General features: G+C 41.9%; 1 long non-coding RNA gene across 1 annotated transcript; it reads right to left on the bottom strand.

The window, feature by feature from the left end:
- Nucleotides 1-1,856: 1,856 nt before the first annotated feature.
- LOC134481023 (uncharacterized) lies at nucleotides 1,857-23,428 on the bottom strand. Its single transcript, XR_010056178.1, has 3 exons — nucleotides 23,329-23,428; nucleotides 2,228-2,403; nucleotides 1,857-1,958 (listed from the first exon to the last, which is right to left on the bottom strand). It is a non-coding gene; the product is annotated as an uncharacterized LOC134481023 (long non-coding RNA).
- Nucleotides 23,429-24,024: the final 596 nt, after the last annotated feature.

Raw genomic sequence — 24,024 nt, 5'->3', positions numbered from 1 at the left:
TGCTGTGAGGAGATGGCAACTCTTTTTTGAAAAAAAATTACTGGAACTCACTTACAGATTCAGAGATTTAGTCCACTATCGTCTCGGCAGAAACCGTCGCAGCATGTAGGCAGACATGGTGCTGGAGAAAGACTTGAGAATTCTCCATCATGATACACAGGCAGCATTAAAAAAACAGTGAACCTCTAGGCCTGGCTTGAACTTCTGATCCTCAAAGTGCTCCCCCATTGACACGATTCCTCCAACAAGACCACACCTACTCCAACAAAGTCACACCTCGTAATCGTGCCTTGCCCTGTGAGCCTGTGAGGATTTTCTCCTTCCAATCCACCACATTCCACTCCCTGGCCCCCAGAGACTTGTAGCCATATCATAATGCAAACTTCTTTCAAGCGAACTTCAAAGGTCCCCATAGTCTGTCGCAGTCTCAATTCTGTAAAAGTTCAGTCTCTTCTGAGACTCTCGGCAATCTCTTTACTGTCCCTTATAAAATCAAAATCAAAAAGTAGATCACATACCAATAATAGCATAGAATTTATATTACTATTCCAAATGGTAGGAAAGGGAACACAGTTAGGAAATTCTGGACCAAAGCAAAACTGAAAACCAGATGGGCAAACTCCAAACTCTGCATCTCCATATCTGATATCAAAATATTCTTCAGGTCTCTCTTTTCATCTTTGTGGAATGCAATATACTGCTTTCTCTTAAGCTGGTTCTACTCCCTATTTGCAGCTTTCCTGGATATGTATCCCACAGCTCTGGCATTTCTAACATTTTGGGGGTATCTAAGGCAATCCAGGCTTCACCTCCATAGCTTCATACAAGGGCCTCTCTAGGCTTCCATGCAGGGACAACCCTGACACAAACCTGGACTCAGTAGTTTTCTTTAGCTTTGGCAGATGATTCTGTAATCCCTTTCTTCTATCCTAGTTTCTAAAGCCAGAATCTTAGGGTTGAAGCTGTCAATTTCTGCTACTTGCTAGGATAAGAACATGGCCCCCTTGTTCAGATATATTTTCATCATCTTTCTGTTTTTAATAGTTTATTTCACTGCCTATGCTTGACTTTCCTGGAACTCTTTCTGTAGACCTGGTCAGCCTTAATCTCAGAGATCTGCCTGTTTCTGCCTCCAGATTAAAAGTGCACATCACCACACTCAGCCCTACCTAAGATTTTTTTAAAAAAAAGTTCCCTTTCACAAATTGGAAGCTTAGCTAGGTAGGATCTTGCCCTGAAGTCACAACTCCCCTTATTCTGTTTAATTTTAGGCTTTTAAAATTCTGTTTATTTCCTTGAACACCGGATTTAGCTCCATATTACTTCCTGGTGCCTTTTCCCCTATGCATTGTGCATTTTCCACTTTTCATTACTCAATTTGCTTGTTTTCATTATAGCTCTTTATGAGAGTAGATATTAATAACTACACAACAAAGTCTACACTAGGCTGTTTTGAAATATCCTCTGCCAATGCCGTGAATCCCGAAGTCTTCAATTTAGCTTCAGGCATAATTTTCAGACAAGTGCAAAAAGCAACCACATTCTTATCCAAAATATCACAAGAAATGTTTTTTAACCACATCCAAAATCTCTTCTCCTCTAAAACTTCTTGAGCCAGGTTCCCAGGGTTCAAATCACCCTCAGCTTCCAGTAATGTCTTCTATGCTCCTGCTAGGATGGTCCATTAAGCCCCACTTAAAATGTTCAATTCCTATTCTAAGGAAAAGCCTCAAATCCACATTCTTCCACATAAAGGTGTGGTCAGGACTATCACAGCAATACCCTACTCCTGGTACCAACTTTAGTTTTAGTTTGGGTTTTATTGTTTTGAAGAGACACTACAACCATGACAATTCTTATAAGTGAAAACATTTAATTGGGGCCGGTTGTCAATTTCAGAGGCTTAGTCCATTATTTGTCATGGCAGGAAGCATAGTAGTACGCAGGCAGACATGGTGCTGGAGAAAGAGTTCAACATGTTGACCCAAAGACAGCAGAAAAAAGCAGTGAGCCATTATGCTTGGCTTGAACTTCTGATATCTCAAAGTGTCCCCAAGCCCCCATAGTGACACACTTCCTCAAACACGGCCACACCCATTCCAACAAGGCCACACCTATTCTCCCAAGGCCACACCTCCTAGTAGTGCCACTCAGTATGAGCTTTTGGCAGCCATTTCTTTCAAACCACCATATCTATCAACTACAATAGAAATGTTCCCACACTCACATTTTGTTTTCCCAGTAGATGGATGTTCTTTGTTCATGTCTCAAATTTGATGGCTATTGACTGGTCAGTCTTGTGGTTGTCAATAGTTGAAACAGCTATGGCAATTTCTTAAACCAATTTAACATTGAGAATATTGAGTTGATAGCATCATGGAGTCCTCTTTTCCTCAAAGATTCCTGATACAATGAGAAATTGTTTGATTATACATTGTTTCCTTTTCAAGACAGGGTCTTCCTGTGTAATGTTGCCTATTCCTGAATACACCACGTAGACCAGGTTGGCCTCAAACTCTTCCCCCTGCTGTGATTAAAGGTGTAGACAATATGCCTGTCTGATTGAGAACATTTTCCTCACGCCAGATCAGTTCTTCTCAAAGCAGTACTGTGTTTTCTTCTAAATTTACATTAATATTCTGGAGTCTTTGTTTTTATTTAACAATGTTCATAGCATCTTTGCCTCATATAGAAGCTATTTCAAGAAACCATAATATTCTGTTATGCTTACAGACAGAAGCCTAGTATAATTGTCCTCTGAGAAGCTCCATCCAGCAGCAGACTGAAACAGATATAGAGACCCACAGTCAAACTTGGTGAGTCTTCTGGAAGAGAAGAATTGAGGGACCCGGAGTGGATAGGGATTCCACAAGAAGACCAACAGAGTCAACTAACCTGGGTCCTTGCGGGCTCCCAGAAACAGAACCACCACCAAAAAGCATTAAAGGGCTGGACTTAGACCCCACGAACACATGTAGTAGATGTGCAGCTTGGTCCTCATGTGGGTCCCCTGAAAAGTGAAGTAGGGTCTGTCCCTGACTCTCTTGCCTGCCTGTAGATCATGTTCTCTGAATGGGGCCACCTTGTCTGGCCTCAGTGGGAGAGGAAGTGCCTAGTCCTGCAGCAATGTGGTAGAGTGTGTTAGTACTCAGGGGCAACCTTCTCCGAGAAAAAGATGGGCTATGTGGGGAGAAGCCACCATCGGGAAATAAAAAAATAAATTAATGGGGGAAGAAAAGCAAGTCTTAACTTTGTTTTATTGTGAGATTGTACCACTCTGCTGTCTCCTCAGACTCCCCCCCCACTCTATTCCTCTGTTGTTTCTGCAACATCTGTGGCTTTCCTCCACTGAAGTCAGAAACTCTTCTTAGTCACTCATATACACTGGGACTAGCTCCTTCTAACTTCTCTTAATCCATGAGAATGCCACAAATGTCTCTCATGGCACCTAGAAAGATGAACTCTTTCCAAAAATTCTTCAGTTTACTGTGCCACACCCACCAGATGAGTCATTTATCTATGGTAGCTATAGTCTGATATATATTTTTAAATAATAAGGCCCAAGTTATTATTTAAATGTCTCAATGTATGACAGAGTGGATGTTATGCATGGGGGTGGGGATTCACCTCACTGTGAGTCTCCTTCTGAGCTTTTGGGGTTCTGATGTTCTTTGTTAATAAGCAACAATATTTGAGATAAATAAATCTACTCCTTGTAGTAGTAGTCACAGTAGTGGGTCTAATTCTCAGCAAGCCACATTAGAAGCAGATGTACTCTCACCCAGGATTAGTTCCATTTAGCACACAGGGTAGAGCTGATTTAAGTCTATAAGGGCTCTAGGTGTTTTAAGTGAACTTTGCCTTGAACTTCAAGTTATCAGCAGCATTGCCTCCGGGGAAAATCAGTCTGACTTTGAACCTTTGAAGCCAGCCACTGTAGCTCTGAATGCTCTAGATGGACCTTGTTCCAAGACCAAGCTGCTTAGTCTACTGAGCGTCCACTGGCTTTCTTGGCTCGATCTACACCTCTTCTATGGCTCCTGCAGTAAGACTTGCTTGCTTCCCAATGCCCTTCTTTGTTACAGAGATGGTTTTCTTTCTTCAAGTCTTGAGAACAAACCTGTTACATTTTCTTCTGCAGCTTCCTTCCCTCTTTCAGCATTTGCAGAATTGAAGAGAGCTCTGGTTTTAAGTAATGCTGTGGCTGCTTTGATTGCCTACCTAAACCACTAGCACTGCCTTGGTGCCCATCAATAAGGATGTTAAACTATGTTATCACTCATGTGCTGGTTGGGGTTGCACTTCTAGGCAGTTTTCTTTGCATTCAAGTGGCTATTTTGTATAAGGAGCCTAGTTTTGAACCTATGTCAACCTTCGACATGCTTTCCCCTTTAAACAGATCATTTCTAACTTTGGATTTAAAGTGAGAAGCGTGTGTTTCTTCCTTTTACTTGGGCTCAGGTGGACCAGTGTGGGGCTATTAGTTGGCATAATTTTGGTCTTGCCTGTCTCAGATAAGAGGGAGACCCAAGAAGCGGGAGAGAGGTGGGGGGAGGCAACTGGTTGTTGGAGCAGATAGATCACACCCCACACTCCTCGGGTGGCTTAGCTGCTTCTAAAATGAGAACCCATGACATCCCAGAAACTTACAGTAGGAACATCAAAGACCACCAAGTAAACATCATTCACACATGTAACAATAACAGGAATGTGGGAAGTATTGACAAAATTATAAGAATGTGACACAGATAGCTGGGCATGGTGGCATCTGCTTTTTAACCCAGCGCTTGGGAGGTGAGTTTGAAGCTAGCCTGGTCTACATACTGAGTTCCAGGACAGAGAGAGCCTATATACTTTTTTTTTTTTAAGTGACACGGAGACACAATAGAGACAATGAGGGCATGCCATTGAGCAATTAGCATCGACAGAACAATTTGTGTTTGTTTTATTTTATAGAGTGCAGGGTCTTATGAGTGCTAGACAAGTATTTTCACACTCAGTGGTATTTCCTGCTCACTTAAAAACCTGTTTGGTTTAGGGCTGTAGCAACATTTAAGCTGTAAAAGTGTATTATCTGCAAAACACAATAAAATGGTTTGCAGTGAATTAGGTATGAATTCCTTTCCTCTATAAAAATGTAAAGTATGTTAAAATATGCAAACTTAAAGCCATTCTTTGGTGCAGGTGAGTTGTTAGGGGAAAAACCTCAAATCAATCACCATATAAATCATTTACTATTCCCTTGAGAAAGCTTCAGGGTCATTGAGGCAAAAATAGTCCAGATAAGGCAAAGATGTTAGTAAATAATTAGAATACATTGTTCTAAGTCTCCGAGGAGGTGATCAGCAAAGCACTCCCAGGACTTTCACAGGAAGTAAATTTTAGTCTTCATAGAAAGTGATTAAAGAAGGTTCTAAGGGGGAAGAATTTGACCTGGAAGTTAGAAAGTAGGTATCTCAAGGGTAGCTATGACTCCAAAGGGCTGTGATACAGAGAACTGTATGGGCACACCCACAAGTTACTAGAAAGCAAGTTTTAAAGAGGCCATGTCTAGGGAGTGGCTAACCAATGTGAAGGCAAATCTCTTCCAGAAGGTGCTAAGTCCATTCTGGTGGGGAATGCATTGATAATTGGACACTATGCCCATAGACTGCAAGTAGACATTCTGTGCCTCCGACATAGAGTAGGAACAGGAACTTTAAAGGAATTAACGTCATGTGTGTAAAAAATAAATCATCAGGGTCAAAAACAGGTACATTGAATCCAGTGGTTAAAAGACATGTATCTTTATTAGCTCTACCTACATAAATGGAACCAAGAGTAAATAGCATTTAAAATAAGAAGAGACTAGGAGAGGTCGCAGCATTTTCCTCTGGAAAATTCTGTCTCGGGTATAGATTTACAATGATGATGATTGTTCATTTGCCCTTCCTGGTCTCAGTCATGTTATTTGATTGCTAAAGGAACATCTTTCTTTCCTGAGGGTTAGGAAAAAGAACTTCTGTGCATATTGAATGCTTGTGTTTAAACAGGAAGGTACCTTCTGTCAAAAATTAAGTATCTTTACTCCATTCCCTCTTGTGTCTTTATCATGCCCCATCACTTCTTCTTAACAGAGACTAAGACACATTAATTGCTTTTTTTTTGCTGTGATTAAAACACCATGACCAAGGCAGCTTATTTTTTAAGAAAGTGTTTAATCGGGCTCATGGTTTCAGAGGTTTAGAGTCTATGATGTTTGAGCAAAAGTGTGGTAGCAGGAATACCTAGAGCAGCAGCTGAGAGTGAATAACTTAGTCTATAAGCAAGAGAGAGTGAGAGAGCACACTGGGAATTATGTGAGTCTTTTGAAACCTCAGAGCCTACTCTTGGAGACACACCTCCTTCAAAAAAGGCTACCCCCCATCCTTTCCAAACACTTCCACCAATTGGAAAATCAAATTTAAACATATGAGCCTATTTGATGCCATTTTCATTCAAACAATCACACAAGACGATTTGTTATATCTCAAAATTGATAGCAGATCCCACCCCGATTGTCCCCACTAGTGTAAATAATAATGATTTGGACCAGTGAGACACCCACTGGGTGAAGTCTCAGGCACCCATCTTAAAGAATGTTGATAGTTACTATGATTCAGATACGAGTCATCACTCAAGAATTCAAGGGTTTTGGGTTTAGTTCTTAATGACTCAAGATGGAGGTTGGACTTTTGTCTAGGGATTTTGATGTGCTGTTTTTGGGAAGAGTTAAGGCCATTTGTTTTAGTCTGGGTTTCTATTCCTGCACAAAACATCATGACCAAAAAGCAGCTTGGGGGGTGGGGAGAGGATTCATTCAGCTTATGCTTTCACATTGCTGTTCATCACCAAAGGAAGTCAGGACAGGAATTCACTCAGGGTAGGAAGTTGGAGGCAGGAGTGGATGCAGAAGCCATGGAGGAATGTTTCTTACTGGCTTGCATCCCCTGGCTTGCTCAACTTGCTTTCTTATAGAACCCAGGACTACCAGCCCAGGAATGGTACCACTTACAATGGGCCCTTCCACCTTATCACTAATTGAGAAAATGCCTTACAGCTGAGTCTCATAGAGGCATTTCCTCAAGGGAGACTTCTTTCTCTGTGATATAACTCCAACTTGTGTCAAGTTGACACATAAACCAGCCAGTCCACCATTCAGACAGGATGCTGAGTTAGTTCTCATGAAAAGGAGTTAGTATAAAATCTTGACCCTAAGGGCTGCCAAGATCACTCAAGTGTTTCAGAGTACTTGCTGCTCTGTCAGATAATCCAAGTTTTAGTTGCCAGCATCCATTTAGGCAGCTCACAACACCATGCATTTCCAGTTCTAGGAAAACTCCTTCTTCTGATCCTTGCAGGCACCAACACTTACAAGCACATACATGTACACATACATATACATCATATACACCTATACCCACATATACATACATATTCATAAAAATAAAATAACTCTTAAAAAACAAAAACTTTGATCCTGATCTCTAAGTCACTGAGTTTCTCTCTAGCCAGACTACTAACCAGACTATCTCTCCCTCTCACATAAACTTCTGCCATTCTGCTGCCATCTGTGATGAGGCATGGCCAAAGCAACTGGACACCAATGCTATACCATTGAGCTGCTAGACCAATGAGTCAAGTTAACATATTCTTTGTATAAATTTCTCCATCCTTGGGTATTTTATTACAATAACAGAAATCATACATTGATCAACATTGAGTCTCGGCTGTGTCACTTATTGCTATGTAAACCTGACCAAGCCACTGGCACTCTGGGCTTCAGTCTCCCTGTTAATAAAATTAAACACTCAATTGGAGCACCTTACTATTTCAGAACCTATATAGATTCTTATTTGTTACTGTTTGAGTTTTTACCATTGTAATCACATAAGTCTTCTACTTGATCTTTTCCAAGCAGAGGCTTGGGAAGATGTGGTTATTAAAAGGTACAGTACTTGGGTTTCCATCTGAGCCTGGAGCTGACCCTTTGCCACAGCTCTATGTACTCAGATGTGGACAGGAGAGAGCTGGTCTCCCAGAAGTGCTGACATATCTGAGAGCACAGGTGAGACTGCCACTTCTGCTCAGAGGGACCCACCTGGAGTCCTCAGGTTACAGGAATGGAGGAGCAGTATGGGGCAAGATCCTTCTGGTTTGTGTCTGCGCTCAGAACTGACAAAGTATAACAGTTCTCTGTACCCAAATCTTGCCAAGAGAGAGCTAGTCTCCCAGGAGTGCTAACACACATGCTTACAGGAGGGTCAAGCCACTGTCAGAGACAGCAAGATCAGCTAACACCAGAGATAACCAGATGGCAAGGAACGAGTACAAGAACCTAAACAACAGAAACGAAGGACACGTAGCATCATCAGAAGCCAGTTCTCCCATCACAGCCAGTCCTGGATACCCCAACGCACCAGAAGATCAAGATTTGGATTTAAAATCACATCTCATGATGACGTTAGAGAACTTTAAGAAGGGCATAACTCCCTTAAAGAAATATAGGACAGCACAGGTAAACAGGTAGAAGCCCTTAAAGAGGAAATTACAGGAAAACACAAACAGGTGAAGAAATTGGACAAAACCATCCAGGATTTAAAAATGGAAAGAGAACAATAAGGAAATCACAAAGGGAGACAACCCTAGAGATAGAAAACCTAGGAAAGAGATCAGGAGTCATAGACACAAGCATCACCAACAGAATACAAGACAGAGAAGAGAGAATCTCAGGGGCAGAAGATACCATAGAAAACATTGACATAACCATCAAAGAAAATGTTAAACGCAAAAAGCTCCTAACCCATCCAGGAAATTCCAGGCACAATGAGAAGATCAAACCTAAGGATAATAGGTATAGAAGATTCCCGACTTAAGGGGCCAGTAAATATCTTCAACAAAATTATAGAAGAAAACTTCCCTAACCTAAAGAAAGAGATGCCCATAATCATACAAGAAGCCTACAGAATTCCAAATACATTGGATCAGAAAAGAAATTCCTCCAATCACATAATATTCAAAAAACCAAATTCACAAAACAAAGAATATTAAAAGCAGTAAGGGAAAAAGATCAAGTAACATATCAGAACTACACTAGACTTTTCAATAGAGATTATGAAAGCTAGAAGATCCTGGACAGATGTCATACAGACTCAAGAGAACACAAACCCCAGCCCAGATTGCTGTATCCAGCAAAACTCTCAGTTAGCATAGATGAAGAAACCAAGATTTTCCCATGGAAAAACCAAATTTACACAATATCTTTCCATGAATCTAGCCCTACAAAGGATTAATAGATGAAAAACTCCAATAGGAGAGAAACTACACCCTAGAAAAAGCAAAAGAGTAATATTCTTTCAACCAACCCAAAAGAAGATAGCCACACATAATTTCACCTCTAACAACAAAAATAACAGGAAACAAAAATCACTATTCCTTAATATCGTTCAACATCAATGGACTTACTTCTCCAATAAAATGACATAAACTAACAGACTCGATATGTAAACAGGACCCAGCATTTTGCTGCATACAGGAAACATACCTCAGTAACAAAGACAGACACTTCCTTAGAGTAAAAGGCTGGGAACAATTTTTCCAAGCAAAGAGTCCCAAGAAACAAGCCAGAGTAGCCATTCTCGTATCAGATAAAATAGACATTCAACCAAAAGTTATCAAAAAAAGATAAGGAAGGACCTTTCCTACTCATCAAAGGAAAACTACACCAAGATGAACTCTCAATTTTGAATATCTATGCCCCAAATGCAAGGGCACCCACATTCACAAAAGAAACTTTCCTAAAGCTCAAAGCACACATTGCACCTCACACATTAATAGTGGAAGTCTTTAACACCTCAAAGGACATATCGTTGAAACAGAAACTAAAGAGAAACACAGTGAAACTAACAGCAGTTATGAACTAGTTGTATTTAACAGATGTCTATAGAACATTACATCCAAAAACGAAAGAATATACCTTCTTCTCAGCACCTCATGGTACCTTCTCCAAAACTGAGCATATAATCAGTCACAAAGCAGGCCTCAACAGATACAAGAAGACTGAAATAATCCCATGCATCCTATCAGATCACTAGAGCTAAGGCTGGTCTTCAATAACAAAAGCACGCGAGCAAACAAACAAACAAAAACAACAGAAATCCCACATACAGAGGAAAGCTGAACAATGCTCTACTCAATGATAAGTTGGGCAAGGAAGAAATAAAGAGAGAAATTAAAGACTTTTTTGAATTTAATGAAAATAAAGGCACAGCATACCCAAACTTATGGGACACAATGAAAGCAGTGCTTAGAGGAAAACTTATAGCTCTGAGTGCCTCCAAAAAGAAACTGAAGAGAACATACACTAGCAGCTTGACAGCACTCCTGAAATCTCTAGAACAAAAAGAAGCAAATATACTAAAGAGGAGTAAACCAAAAAAACTCCAGGACCAGATGGATTTAGTACAGAATTCTATCAGACCTTCATAGAAGATCAAATGCCAATACTCTGCAAACTATTCCACAAAAATAGAAAAGAAGGAACACTACCCGATTCCTCCTATGAAGCCACAATTATGCTTATACCTAAACCACACAAAGACCCAACAAAGAAAGAGAACTTCAGACCAATTTCCCATATGGATGCCAAAATACTCAATGAAATTCTGGAAAACTGAATCAAAGAAGACATCAAAATAATCATCCATGATGATCAAGTAGGTTTCATCTCAGGGATGCCAGGATGGTTCGATATACTGAAATCCATCAGTGTAATCCACTTTATAAACAAAATCAAATCATTAGATGCTGAGAAAACATTTGACAAAATTTAACACCCCTTCATGGTAAAAGTCTTGAAAAGATAAGAATTCAAGGTCCATACCTAAAAATAGTGAAAATCATCAATAGCAGCTTTATTTATAATAGCCAGAAGCTAGAAAGAACCCAGATGTCCTTGAACAAAAAAAAATGGATACAGAAAATGTGGTATATTTATACAATAGAGTACTACTCAACTATCAAAAACAATGACTTCATGAAATTCATAGGCAAATACATGGAACTAGAAAACATCCCCAGTGAGGTAACCCAATCACAACAGAATATATTTGGTATGTACTCACTGATAAGCGGATATTAGCTGAAAGCTCAGAATAATACAAGATACAATTCCCAGACCACATGAAGCTTCTTAAGAAGGAAGACCAAAGTGTGGATACTTCAGTCCTTCTTAGAAGAGGGAACAAATTTCTCACTGGAGGAAATACAGAGACAAATTGTTGATCAGAAATTGAAGGAAAGGCCATCCAGAGAGTGCCCCACCTGGGGATCCATCCCATGCACAGCCGCCAAACCCAGAAACTGTTGTGGATGCCAAGGAGCCTGATATAGCTGTCTCCTGAGAGGCTCTGCCAGAACCTGACAAATACAGAGGCGGATGCTAGCAGCCAACCATTGAACTGAGAACTGAGGGTCCCTAATGAAAGAGTTAGAGAAAGGACTGAAGGAGCTGATGGGGTTTGCAACCCCATAAGAACAACAATATCAGCCAACCAGACCCCCCAAGAAATAAACCACCATCCCAAGAATACACAGGGCTGGACCTACGGCTCCAGCCACATATGTAGCAGAGGATGGCCTTGTTGGACATCAATAATATGAGAGTCCCTTGGTCCTGTGAAGGCTTGATGCCCCCGTGTAGTGGAATGTCAGGGTAGGGAAGTGGAAGGGAGTGGGCGAGTTAGCACCCTCATAGAATCAGGGGGAGATAGCGGGTTTCTGAAGGGGAAACTGGGAAAGGGGATAATATTTGAAATATAAATAAAAAAATCAAATGAAAAATATTAACAAAAGAATGAGATGGAGACATTTGATAAATGCATGTTAAAGTAAACTGTGTTCTCAGTAGCACTATGTTTTAATTGAGAAAAACTATCCCTTTAACCAAGGAATTAAAATTAAGTAACAAAAAATTTTTAAAAAGATACAGTACTTGAATATTTTCTTATTCCTTATTTAAAATGTGTGAAAATACTTCCCATTTTTCCCTTCTCTAAAGATCATGACTTTAAGCAGTGGTGGCACATGTGTTTAATCCCAGTGCTTGGGAAGCAGAGGCAGGTGGGTCTCTGTGAGTTCAAGAGCCATTGATCTGCAGTACACAGAAGACCTCATGCCAAGCGTGGCAGAAGGCATACACAGGTCATTGTCCAGAAAGACCAGAGTCAAGCACAATTAAAAGGATGTGATGATGGGATATCACTAAGAGCCCAGAGAGGAGTTTACTTAAAACAACACATTAAAATCAGAACAACTCAGGCTTCTGCTTCTAAGTCCTCATGCCTTTCTCCCTTTGTCTTTAGACTGTTTAACCTTGAACTAGGGCTTACAGATTGCCTAACACATGTCCATGTTCATCTAAAGATTCAGAGCTGGGATCCATAAGTGAGAGCTGACATATACCATTAGTCTTTCTAGGTCTGCGTTACCTCGCTCACTGCATTTTGTAATCTGATCCATTTACCTGAAAGTTTTATGGTTTCGTTTTTATTTATAGCTGAATAGAATTCCACTGTGTGTGTGTGTGTGTGTGTGTGTGTGTGTGTGTGTGTGTGTGTGTGTGTTCCACATTTTCATCATGTGCTCATTGGTTGATAGCTATCTAGGCTGCTTCTGTTTCCTCACTACTGTGAAGCCAGCCACAACGAACATGGGTGAGCAGGATCTCCTCAATAGGATAGAGTCTTATGAGCAGACGCCAAGGGGTATAGCTGGGTCAGTTGGCAGACCTTTATCTTCTTGAACATTCTCCACACTGATTTGACTATGACTGCAATAGTTTGCAGTCCCTACCAGTAGTGGATGAGAGTTCACAAGCATTTGTCGTCAGTTCTTCTCTTGACCTTTGCCATTCTGGCTACCATACAAAAAAAACTCAAAGCAGTTTAATTTACATTTCCTTGATTGCTAAGATAGAAGCTACTTAAAGATATCTTAGTGATAGCTATTTTTACCTTTTTTGAGAATTCTGTTTGGTTCCGTAATAGTTTTTAAAATTGGGTTATTTGTCTTCTTGATGTGTGTGTGTGTGTGTGTGTGTGTGTGTGTGTGTGTGTGTGTGTGTGTGTGTGTGTGTGTGACTATTAGAAGGTATGGCCGTCTTGGAGTATGTGTGTCACTGTAGGTGTGAGCTTTAAGACCCTTATCCTAACTGCCTGGAAGCCAGTATTCTGCTAGCAGCCTTCAGATGAAGATGTAGAAACTGAGCTCCTCCTGTACCATGTCTGCCTGGATGCTGCCATGTTCCCACCTTGATGATAATGGACTGAACCTCTGAACCTGTAAGCCAGCCCCAATTAAATGTTGTCCTTCATAAGACTTGCCTTGGTCATGATGCCTGTTCACAGCAGTAAAATCCTAACTAAGACACTGTGTGTGTGTGTGTGTGTGTGTGTGTTTCGAATTCTTTGTATAGTCTGCATAGTAATCCCCTCTCAGATGGAGAGCTGGCAAAGACTCTCATCCACACTCAGCCTTCCTCTACATTCAATTGATATTTATCTTTCTGATTTTTATGAAGTCCCATTTGCCAGTTTTTGGCCTTAATTTCTGAGAAAATGGAGTCCTATTCAGAAAGTCGTATCTTGGGCTGATGTCTCTTAGGGTCCTCTCTAGGCTTTCGTCTTTAAGTTTGCACATTTAAAGTTTCACATTGAGTTGTTTTATGTGTTTGGAGTTGATTTTTGTGCGTGGTGATTGCTATGGGTCTAATTTTGTTCTTCCACATGTAGACATCCAGTTTCCCCAGCACCATTGGCTGAAGATGCTAACCTTTCCCCTGGCTGTATGTTTGCTGCCTTTATCCAACGTCAGATGGCTGCAATTCTGTGAGATTGAGTTTGGGTCTTTGTTCTGTTTTCGCTGATCTACACATCTGTCTTTTTGCCAAGACCATGCTGTTTTTATTACCAAAGAATCTGTAATATAACTTGAAATCTGATATGGTAATCCTAGGATTTTTCTTTTGTCTCAGGATTGTGGCTATCTGGTTGTGTGTGTGTGTGTGTGTGTGTGTGTGTGTGTGTGTGTGTGTGTGTGTTTTGATGTGAATCTTATATTTTTATCCCTGTGAATAATTTTATGAGAATTTCATCTAGGATTGCATTTAATCTTCAAGTTGCTTTTGTTAGGATGGTCGTCATCATATTAATTCTCCCAATACATTTTAAGGACTTCTCAATAGGAGGAACTTGCATGGTAAACCTAGCAAAGAATCACAAAGCATGGTAAATCTAGCAAAGAATGTGGAAAAAGTCACATAATATCATTTTCCTAAGTCAATATAGCCTTTAACTATAAATATATTATAGACATAAATATATAATTATACTTAGCCTTATACCCACAGATACGTATATCTTTCACCCCTCATCAAAAAAATTTCTTTATGCAACAGACAGGAGTGCTACAGAGATTCACAACTGCTCAACATGTAGAAAATAAATATCCCTGGAATATTCAACTCTAATTGGTACATCTACAACACAACGCCTATTCCCAAGGCTCAGGAAACAAGTTGGAAGAGGAGGCAGAAAACGTATAAGGGCCAGAGGCCCAGAACTTCCCCTGTGTACTAGCTTCTTCTAGACATGGCAGGCTTGCTGCATCCATAAAGCTTCAGCAATATGGCTGCCCACATGTCAGCTGCAGAAATGACTATACCAACTGATATTTCCACATAGATGGGGGGAACTTGACATGGCTCTACTCAAAGAATAAAAAGTTACAAACTATCAGTGGCTGGGGAGGGAAGGAGAATCGGTTTTCTTCAGGGGTGAGCACCATGATAGGTTGTTTGATCCTAACTGCTCATCCCTAAACACATGCACGTACAAGCAATAGCAACTGGAATCAGTAGGCTGTGTGTGGGAGTACCCTGTAGTATCCAGAAGATGGTGTTAGGTCCCCTGGAGCTGGAGTTAGTGGTGGTTGTGAGCCTCTGTTGTAGATGCTGGGAATTGAACACCAGTCCTATATAAGAGCAGTGCTCACACTCAACCACTGAGCCATCCCTAGAGTCCAGGACATTTCTACTTTGATCTAAAATGTCAGCGAAGTTCTGCAATGTGGTTGACTCTGACCAACACTTTTGGTCACACAGATAATTTTGGAAGTCATTTGCTACTTATTTTTGTAGTAAAGCCAGTTCTCCCCTGCAAACACATAAATGGTTGGTTGAGGCATCTGTCTATTTGCTTGTTTGTATAAAAGCTTAAGGTTCAGTTCAACTAGATGCTGCTCTGTGTATCTTTTCATTGGACATGACCAGACCCTATGTCACTTCCCTGATTCTTCCTTAATTATCTCAGACATTTGTCACAGTCCTCTGTGTTGCATATCATCTCCTTTTAAACACTGGACACCGGGAGTGTTATTTTCATGAGCGTAAATGATGGTCTGGTAAGTATTGTTGGATGTGTGAATGAAGAAACTACTTCATCCACATTGCAGTTGTGGCCCCGGCAACAGGACACTCAGTGGAGCCCTCTGTCTCATTCTATATAAGAAAGCAAGATGGCTAACAAATACGCCAGCCTCAATGGGGAGAGGCTTGCCTGCCATGTACAAACTTTTGTGTTTGAAAAGAAAGAATAAATCTACTGGCTACACTTGCATCAAGTTTCTCACCTTACATCGTCATGAAGGTAAATCCATGGTCACTCATGGGTGGCTTGAGTAAACAGAGTGACCCTGCCAGTTTCAGGAGATGGGCAAAAGGGCAAGAAGACAACTTGTAAACTTTGGGTTGCCAGACTCAGCATGAGGGCATCCCTGAGCCAACCCCCTACTGACTTTGGCCATGGTCCTGGATCTGTGCTCTGTGCATTAGCAGAGGTCAGCTTAGCCATTGGGAAGGGAATGTGGCAAAGGTTGGACAGGACTGGGCCTGAAACTGCTTTGACAAGACCTGGAAACACTACACTCTTTGCTCAGACGCTTAGAGGAAGGGAGAAGTGTCAGAAGATACAAAAATCCATCTGACTTCTGTCCAATCCCATGGGCAGGAAAGCAAAGGGGGATATTCTCAAATGGTGTGGAAGGAAATGTTGGCATCAGGGTGGGAGTGCCAGGAAGTCCTATAGGCATGAGATTCAGAAAGTATCAGAGACAGGAAGACTGAACATAAGGCCAGGGGGAGAGAAGGAAGAAGGGCAGATAGAAATAGGAGGGGAGGGACAGAAGAAAGGAGGGAAGGCAGGCAGGCAGGCTAGAATGAAGAAAGCCGAAGCTTCCAGAGAGAAAACTAGGATAGGAAAGAGATAAGTTTGAAAAGATGAGAAGAAATGGGGACAGGATGCTAGACAACTTCGAGCATGCCTGTGTTGCTCTACTCAGAGAGACTTGCTTCTGTAAGCCTGGCGTGGGGAAGGCCTAGGTATAGACAGAGATGTGCTGACCCCTGTCCATCAGAGGACAGAAACATATCAATTAGCCTGGGAGAAATGCTATGGCCGGTGATTAGTTCCTGACTGTGCCAGGCCAGGCCAAGGACTCTTACATGATCAGTGTACTATCAACGAGCCAGTGGCTCCAGGGCAGGCTCAGCCTTTTACCTTGAGAACACCGAGTGCTGGCATTTCTTTGCTAATCTGGCTACTAGCTCTGTCACAGGCTCAGCACAGAACCCAGTTAGGGCCAGCCCTTTGGAGTTTGAACAGGCTTCAGGGACCCTCTAGGAGTCAGCGCAGCCCAGAACAACCAATCCATGGGATGATCTTGGGGCATGTTTGTGGTTGGGGTAGTAATCATTTGGAGCAGACTACTCTCATAGATATTCAATCAGTAGAAACATGTGTTACAGGGAGAGAAATTCTTGTCCAAAGAAGTGTTTGATATGCCGGAATTCATAATCTATATATTCTATGCCCCACTTGTGAGCATCTCTTGTGGGTCTACTGTGACACAGAGGATACAGGCAATGGCAGATAACACCTTCAGTGCCCTCTGGGGAGGCCAGTGGCACTGCATTTCCTCCTGCCCAACCTAACGGAGTGCTTTGGAGCTCAGAAGAGAGCTTAACTGGTAAGCAAATATCTAGAAAAGGAAGTGTTTGAGGGCAGCCTTAAAGGCTGAGTAGGACCCACCAAGCAGACAGAATATAGGAATCCCAGGCAAGGGAGAAAAGTGAAAAGTGTGAATTCGAATAGAAGTTGGTTAGTTGCAGGCAAGGCAGTCCAGTCAAGTCACAGGTGAAAAAGTAAGGGTCAGGTAAAAGTAGGCATTTGTGAGGACTGAGGGTGGGTCTGTTAACTAGAAGGAGTTTAAAACAGCATACGAGTGGTCTGCTCAGTTGACATTTCAAAAATATTTGTGTATGAATAAATTTGTACGAATTGGACAGTTTGGAAGAGCACCTAAAATTGGGCGTAGGAATGAAATTAAAGTAAGACAAATGCTAAGATAGCGTTCTCACTGATGGCTTTCTCTTGTAGAGCTCTCCTGCTCCATGCCTGCGTAGATATTGTCCTTTTATTCCTTGTCAGACAACTTTAGCTATGGCCACTTTCTCTCTGAGGTGTCTCCTAAGCACTGATTTTCTGACTCATCGCCCTGGAGTTAGGTCATCAGAAGACAAAGATCGTCCAGCCAGTACCGTCTTCCTCAAATAGCAAGCATTTAAGGAATCATTTAAATAGCTTACCTTTGAGAAAGGGCAATTATAGATTAGAAACTACCCCCATTTTTAAAAACAAGAGATTAAATATCACCTGACTTTTCCCTCCATTCTGTTATCATTTGTCAATCAAGATACTTTGCTTGGAGTTGATGAAGCAGGAGGCTCAGAAGCTCAAGCCTAGCCTGGAGACAGTGCACTAAGAGAATGTTTCAAAAAACCTCCAACAACAGAAAAGGCACCTCCCTAAGTTAAACACATCGTTGTGTATATTGCATGCCAGTATTTATAGTAAATACGAACATATACTTTTATTTTAAGGATCTACTTACTAATTTCTTTCACACGGTGTGTATGTCTTGAGTCTATCTATGTGTTCCAGAAGCAAGCAGGTGACCTTGGGGCCAAATGAGGGCATTGGGACCTCTGTAATTAGGGTTACAGTTGACTGTGAGCTATGGGTTCTGGAAACCAAACCTGCGTCCTTTGTGAGAACAGTAAATGCTTCTAGCTGCCTTTCCAGGAAGGGCTTCTAGCTGCCTTTCGAGCCCCCACATGTATTTTTTTTTAAATTTTAAAGTATTTTGTGAAAACAATTCCAATTCCATATCTAATTTTGAAGTCTAACGTTCTATCGATTAGATATCTTGCCCCTTGCTTTACTGTTGATAGACATTCATCCTGATTTGATGTGTTTGGTTGTACAGGTGACAGTGTCACAGTCAGCCTTGTGCATGAAACCTTACATGGTCTTTGCTACTATTGCTATAGCAAGGATTCCTAGAGTTTAGATTGTTAAATCTAAGAAAGCATATGTTTACATCTTCTTAGGAATTGTGTCATTCCTTTTCTGATGATCATCCTGATCTCTACTCCAACCTGAAACTTGTTTGGTTGTCTCTTCCTCATCCAGTTCCCCAAGCAGCAGAACTGTCCCAGCGTGCGACAGGCACTGAATGCCAGAACCAAGATCCCCTGTCTGCTGCCACCATACAGCAAGGTAATGCACATAAATTAGTCATAGCCGTGCCTGGCACAGAGCGAAGACTCACTACCTATTTGCTGTTGCAGTTAGTAAAGCACATTGCCCAAGTTAAGAGCCAGTCAAGCTTTTAACAGCTAGCTTAGGGCAGAAGACAAGTTGGAAAGGAGAAAAAAAAAAAAAAAAAAAGAATTGGGAGAAGGCTCTGGATCGGTCTGTCCATGCTGGGAGTTAAGACTTTGCTGCAGTTCCTTCGGTATTCTGCCATCTTGAAACCTCAAATTTAAGATGTTGCTTCACTGTCCATCACATGCCTTTCCCCGTGGGACAAAAAGAAAGTGGGAAGGAATGTTCTGGGTCCTCAGAGACTAACGACTATAGGCTCCAATGAAGGAGGCACACCCACTCATGTGCCCGCTGGGAATGAGAATCACAGCTTTCTGAGGCTGCCTTCACCCAACTGTTCAATGCCCGAGGGTTTCCAGGGGAAAGAAACAGGCCTTACCCATGAACTGTATTGTTACTTTGTTTTTTAAAAAGCATTTATCCTCAACTAGGATGGGAACCCTGCAGAGGAATGACTAAATCTTTTCTATTATCCATTGCAACAGCAAGAACGGTGAAGGGCTCCAGAAGCCACTCAATAAACACCAAGTGGGGACACATCTCAGGATTATTTTTCCATGTGATTTAAGGAAGTTTAAAGCCATATCTACTAGAAATAACTATGTGAATAGTTATTTAAGTCATATGAACTTTCGCAAATGACAGACTGTGCTCAGAGCCATCCCAGGCTTGAACAGTGATAGGTTCTACCGTACAGTTCACCAGACCAGGACTCTTGGATCTGGGTGGGCCGGAGAGAAATGTCTGGGGAAAGAGGATTACAGAAGGTAACAGTTATTGGAACAATTTGGCCCCAAAGCCAAGGATGCCTCAATCAATATGCATGACTTTCAAAATTCCTATTTTAATCGGCAAAACGGAAATGAAATTCTCAATGTAGCTTTTAGTTAAAAAAATAAATTACAAGTGGTATATGATATTCATGCATACCATTTCCTCTGAAGTTCTTTTTAAGAATTGAAGAAAATAACCATATCACATACTGGAAAGGAACTAGCCGGGGAGTCCGGAGATTTGGTTTTATGCCTTAAATCTATCACCTGGAAGCAATGGGATCAAAAGCTGTAAGTTACCCCTTTACCTATGTTTGCTCACATCCGGAAGGAAAGAGCTGGTGGTTTGTAAGTTCCTGTCATTCCCTGATAAGACTGAGTTGCTAAGTCCCATTTACTGTCAAGAACTCATCCATCCATCCTTTCCACAAATATTAAGTGAATTATTACCCGCATGGTGCCCATGTGATTTGAGCTCATCCTTTTTCTTCCTGAGTAGACAGGTCTTAGCATCATCACGCTTCCGTGTACCCCATCACATCTTTGTCAGGCTTTGACCCCCAGTCCTCGTCTGTTACCAGCCTCACCTCAGGCAAGTCTCCAGTGCCTTGTTTTTTTTTCTGTTTCTGCTCTATCTTCCTCTTCCACATCCTTCCTTCCTGCCGTTCTTCCAGCCTTACCGTTTCTCCAACGAGCTGTGGCAAAAATCTTGTAGTGGGCCTGCCATCCTCTGTACTTTTTCTCCCAAATATATGCTATGTCCACAGCTCTCTACAACTTATCATTTCCACCACCAGTTTTGAAGTGCTGAATGGCACCACTACCCCTGGGCCTTTCACAGGCGGCACCATTCAGAGAAGGGAACCTGCACTTTGCAAGACACGACCACCTGATGTGGGACTGTAGTGGTGAAGGGACCTTCCAGGTCATGCCTCTTGCTCTTATAAGGGCTTCGCTTAAACAATTCTTTTCTTGTGTTTTTAACATCTCACACTTCACGTCTGTTTGTCATTCCTTCAACTGTTTCTCTCCTTGACCAGACTTAGCAACTGAGCAGCAGGGATGTGATGTGCATAAACCATCCTCTCACAGCCCTTGACAGCTCCCTGTAGTTTTCGGAGAGAAAAACAGTCCCTTTTACTGGGCATTTAAAGCCATTTAGAGATTGATATTATCTTTCCAATTAACTCTGATAATAAAGCCACCCACCTCCTCATTCCCCATCCCCCATCCTAAGTTCATACCTGAAGTCCCATTCCTCCATTCCACAGCAGTATGGCTTTCCCAGAGGCTCTCACTTCCATTGCCCTTAAAGCCACATCATTGATTCTTCTAGAAAGGTCCAATACAGTTTGCTGGAAGAGGATGCCTGGACTATCTTAACCTCTCTTCAAAATTCCGTTTGAATTCTATCTTTTCTAAGAACAGAGTTCTTGAACCCATTCGGAAATAGTTATTACCAGCTCCTTGAGTTTCTTATAGTAAACATCCTAAGAGCATTAAGGTGTCTTGTTTAGAGTGGCAGATCAGATTCTTGCCTGCTTACTTGCTGTAATCTGGACCCTTGGGAAGATATGCGTGTATCCCTTGGATGTTGAGGTCTTCTGTAACACAAACTTCTTAGTGCCTGACCCTTGAGCTACCACTGTATCAGACAGTTGTCATATGTTGCTTGCTGCAAATGCTTTATGGCATAACATCTTTTTAAAATTTGAATGGGTAGATATGAAATCCAGAGCCTTGCACATCCAAGCAAGTATTGTACCACTGAGCCATACCCAACCTTTCATGACGCTTCAGTTTTACAACAGATGACAAAAGGCTAAGAGAACTACTCAAGGCCTCAGCAAGTAACACAACTAAGGTTGCATCAAGAGTACTGTGTAAGCACCTGGCTAGCTACTCTCGGGCAGAAGCTACTCTCCTTCCAGGATGTCTTACATTTGTAACCATCTGGAGAAGAAATGGGAGACCCGAGACACACTTACCAATCATCCTCATTACCTGCGGACATTTTAGAGATATTTGGAAGGAAGAAGCATCAGGTCTTGAGGCCGAATACTAAGTAGCCAATTGACAAAAAGACAAGAGTATTGGAGGTAAACACTAAGATTAGTGCTAGGACCCCCCTGTGAGTTGGAGGGATGCTTCTGAGGAGAGAAGGGCTATTTGTTCATTTAGTTTCCCAGCCAGACTGCAAGCAGCCAGGGGAGGGAACCACCTTGGTCTTGTCCCAGGCTCTCCTTCTTCTGTTTGTGTTCAAGATGCACTCCTTAAATAAGTATGCAACAGGAATTACTCTGCCTGACAAAAACTGGAGCAGTTCCAGGGTCTACGTGATTGTAAGCAGTTTTTTTGTTTGTTTGTTTTTTGTTTTTTTTTTTGGTTTTGGTTCTTTTTTTTTCGGAGCTGGGGACCGAACCCAGGGCCTTGCGCTTCCTAGGTAAGCGCTCTACCACTGAGCTAAATCCCCAGCCCCTTGTAAGCAGTTTTGAACCTGAATTCTGAGCACTCTGGCTGCCTCTATGACGGTTAAAAGAAGCTCTAATTAAGAGGTAGACCCTGAAAACAGAGCAACAGTCCCTAGAAAGTTTCCTTGGCCATCCGTGTTCCGATGATGACAGGCTGAGAAACTGAACAGAATATCAACAAAACAAGCTATGAAAAATCAAAATGGAAAAACCAAACTATTCAATTCTAAGAATCTGTTTACTTTCAGCAATTTTCCTGCGGTAAGAAGACTTGAGGGCTTCCTTGGTTATGTCAGTTCATTTCTAGTTGGGGGGGGGCAGAGAGAAAGAGAAAGAGAGAGAGAGAGAGACAGAGAGAGAGACAGAGAGAGAGACAGAGAGAGACAGAGACACAGAGACACACAGAGAGATAGAGATAGAGAGAAAGACAGAGAGAGACACAGAGACAGAGACAGAGAGAGGCATGGGTCTGGCTCTGCCGACAAAAGCTCTAAGCAGCTTTGCTGCCAGTGTCCGCTCTGCATGGCTTCAAGCTTTGTACTAGAATGGGAGATAAGCAGGTCTGTGTCAGGGTGAGTAATTCCAGATCTCATTTCATTGAATCACTGAGTCAGAAAAGGCTTCAAGCAGAGCTGGTGAGGGGGGACAGAAGCATGGGGAGATATCTCAGCTTGGGTTGGGGATATAGGCTGTTCCTTCTCTAGCCAGCTTATGAGGGAGACCTTGAACAGTCACCTCTTTCTACTGGACCTTCCTGTCTCTCTTTACCTCTTATTGAGTAGAAGGAAAACTGTTGGCAAAATACCCATTGCTGGCTTAAGAAAGGAGACAGAGCTTTCTATCAGCATGCAGTGTTGGGGTAATAGCCTAGTCTTCATTCTCAGGCAGGGTTTCCCACCCACTGCACATTGATGCCCGATTGACTTGTGGGTTCCATTCTGTGGGGTGTCAGATGTTCTGCAGTATCTCTGACATCCCCAGTGATTCCCACTTCAATCTCCTTGATATCCCCAGTGATACCCACTTTGTTTTCCTCACTGGGGTGCTCCAATGTGTCTCCAGACACTGCCATATGCTCCCCAAACAAGAAATTGCCTCTACTTGAAAACTTCAGGTTTCAGATGTACTGCCAACCCAAATGGATGGATCCCTTAAACTGAATGATCTCAGGGTGGACATGGTAGGGGAGGGGGTATGGGAAGCAGGCATAGAGACTCCTCCAGATCCTGTGACTTAAAGGTAGGTAGAATGCCTGAGATCTCCAGGTTGGAAACCAGCATCTACCTTGGCATCGACTGGCTGTTGTCCTCAACAGATCCAGCTTCTGTGAGCCTCAGACTCCACCATGAATCCAGCAAATACAACTCTATTCCCCCATGAATCCTTCTTCCCATCCTCCCTCATGCTTACATACTGCAACATGGTTGCTAGGCAGACAAAGAGGTATGTCGCTGTGGAAGTCATAATAGGATTACACAATAACAACACAGAACAAATGTGTGGGGCTTTTCGTTGTTGTTTCTGTTCTGGGGGGGGTCTGTTGGTTGGTTGTTTTTCTCCCGATAAACCAAAGAAACAGAGTTTTACTTCTGGGCCTTTTATTTTGTTATTGTTGTTTTGTCAAGAATGCTAATGGCGACATCATAGGTTCCCTCACACAAGTAGTAAAAACAAACGATGAAAAGGTTGTTTTTCACTGCCATTAGGAGTTCCTTCACATTTCTCCAAAATGCACAGTGGTTCCTCAAAGAAGGTATCATGTATTTAGACAAAGTCAAGGGAGTTCTAGTTGACTGACCATGTACTGGGAGTAGTTTGGTTCTGTGTTGCCTCTCTCCTCAGGAAGCTTGTCATCCTGCAGGGTGTCTAAGTGACTGTGTCTTCAGTAATTGAGATCCTCAGAACTGAGAGGGACTTGGACAAGCTGGCAGTTTCTTTGGAATAGATGGCCCATACTCTGGTCAGCCAGGCTTATGATAG

This window comes from Rattus norvegicus, chromosome 11 (assembly GCF_036323735.1).
Source record: "Rattus norvegicus strain BN/NHsdMcwi chromosome 11, GRCr8, whole genome shotgun sequence".
In the NCBI taxonomy this organism is placed as follows: domain Eukaryota; kingdom Metazoa; phylum Chordata; class Mammalia; order Rodentia; family Muridae; genus Rattus; species Rattus norvegicus.
The sequence above is the reverse complement of the archived record's forward strand: the minus strand, read 5'-3'. Positions and strand labels throughout refer to the sequence as shown.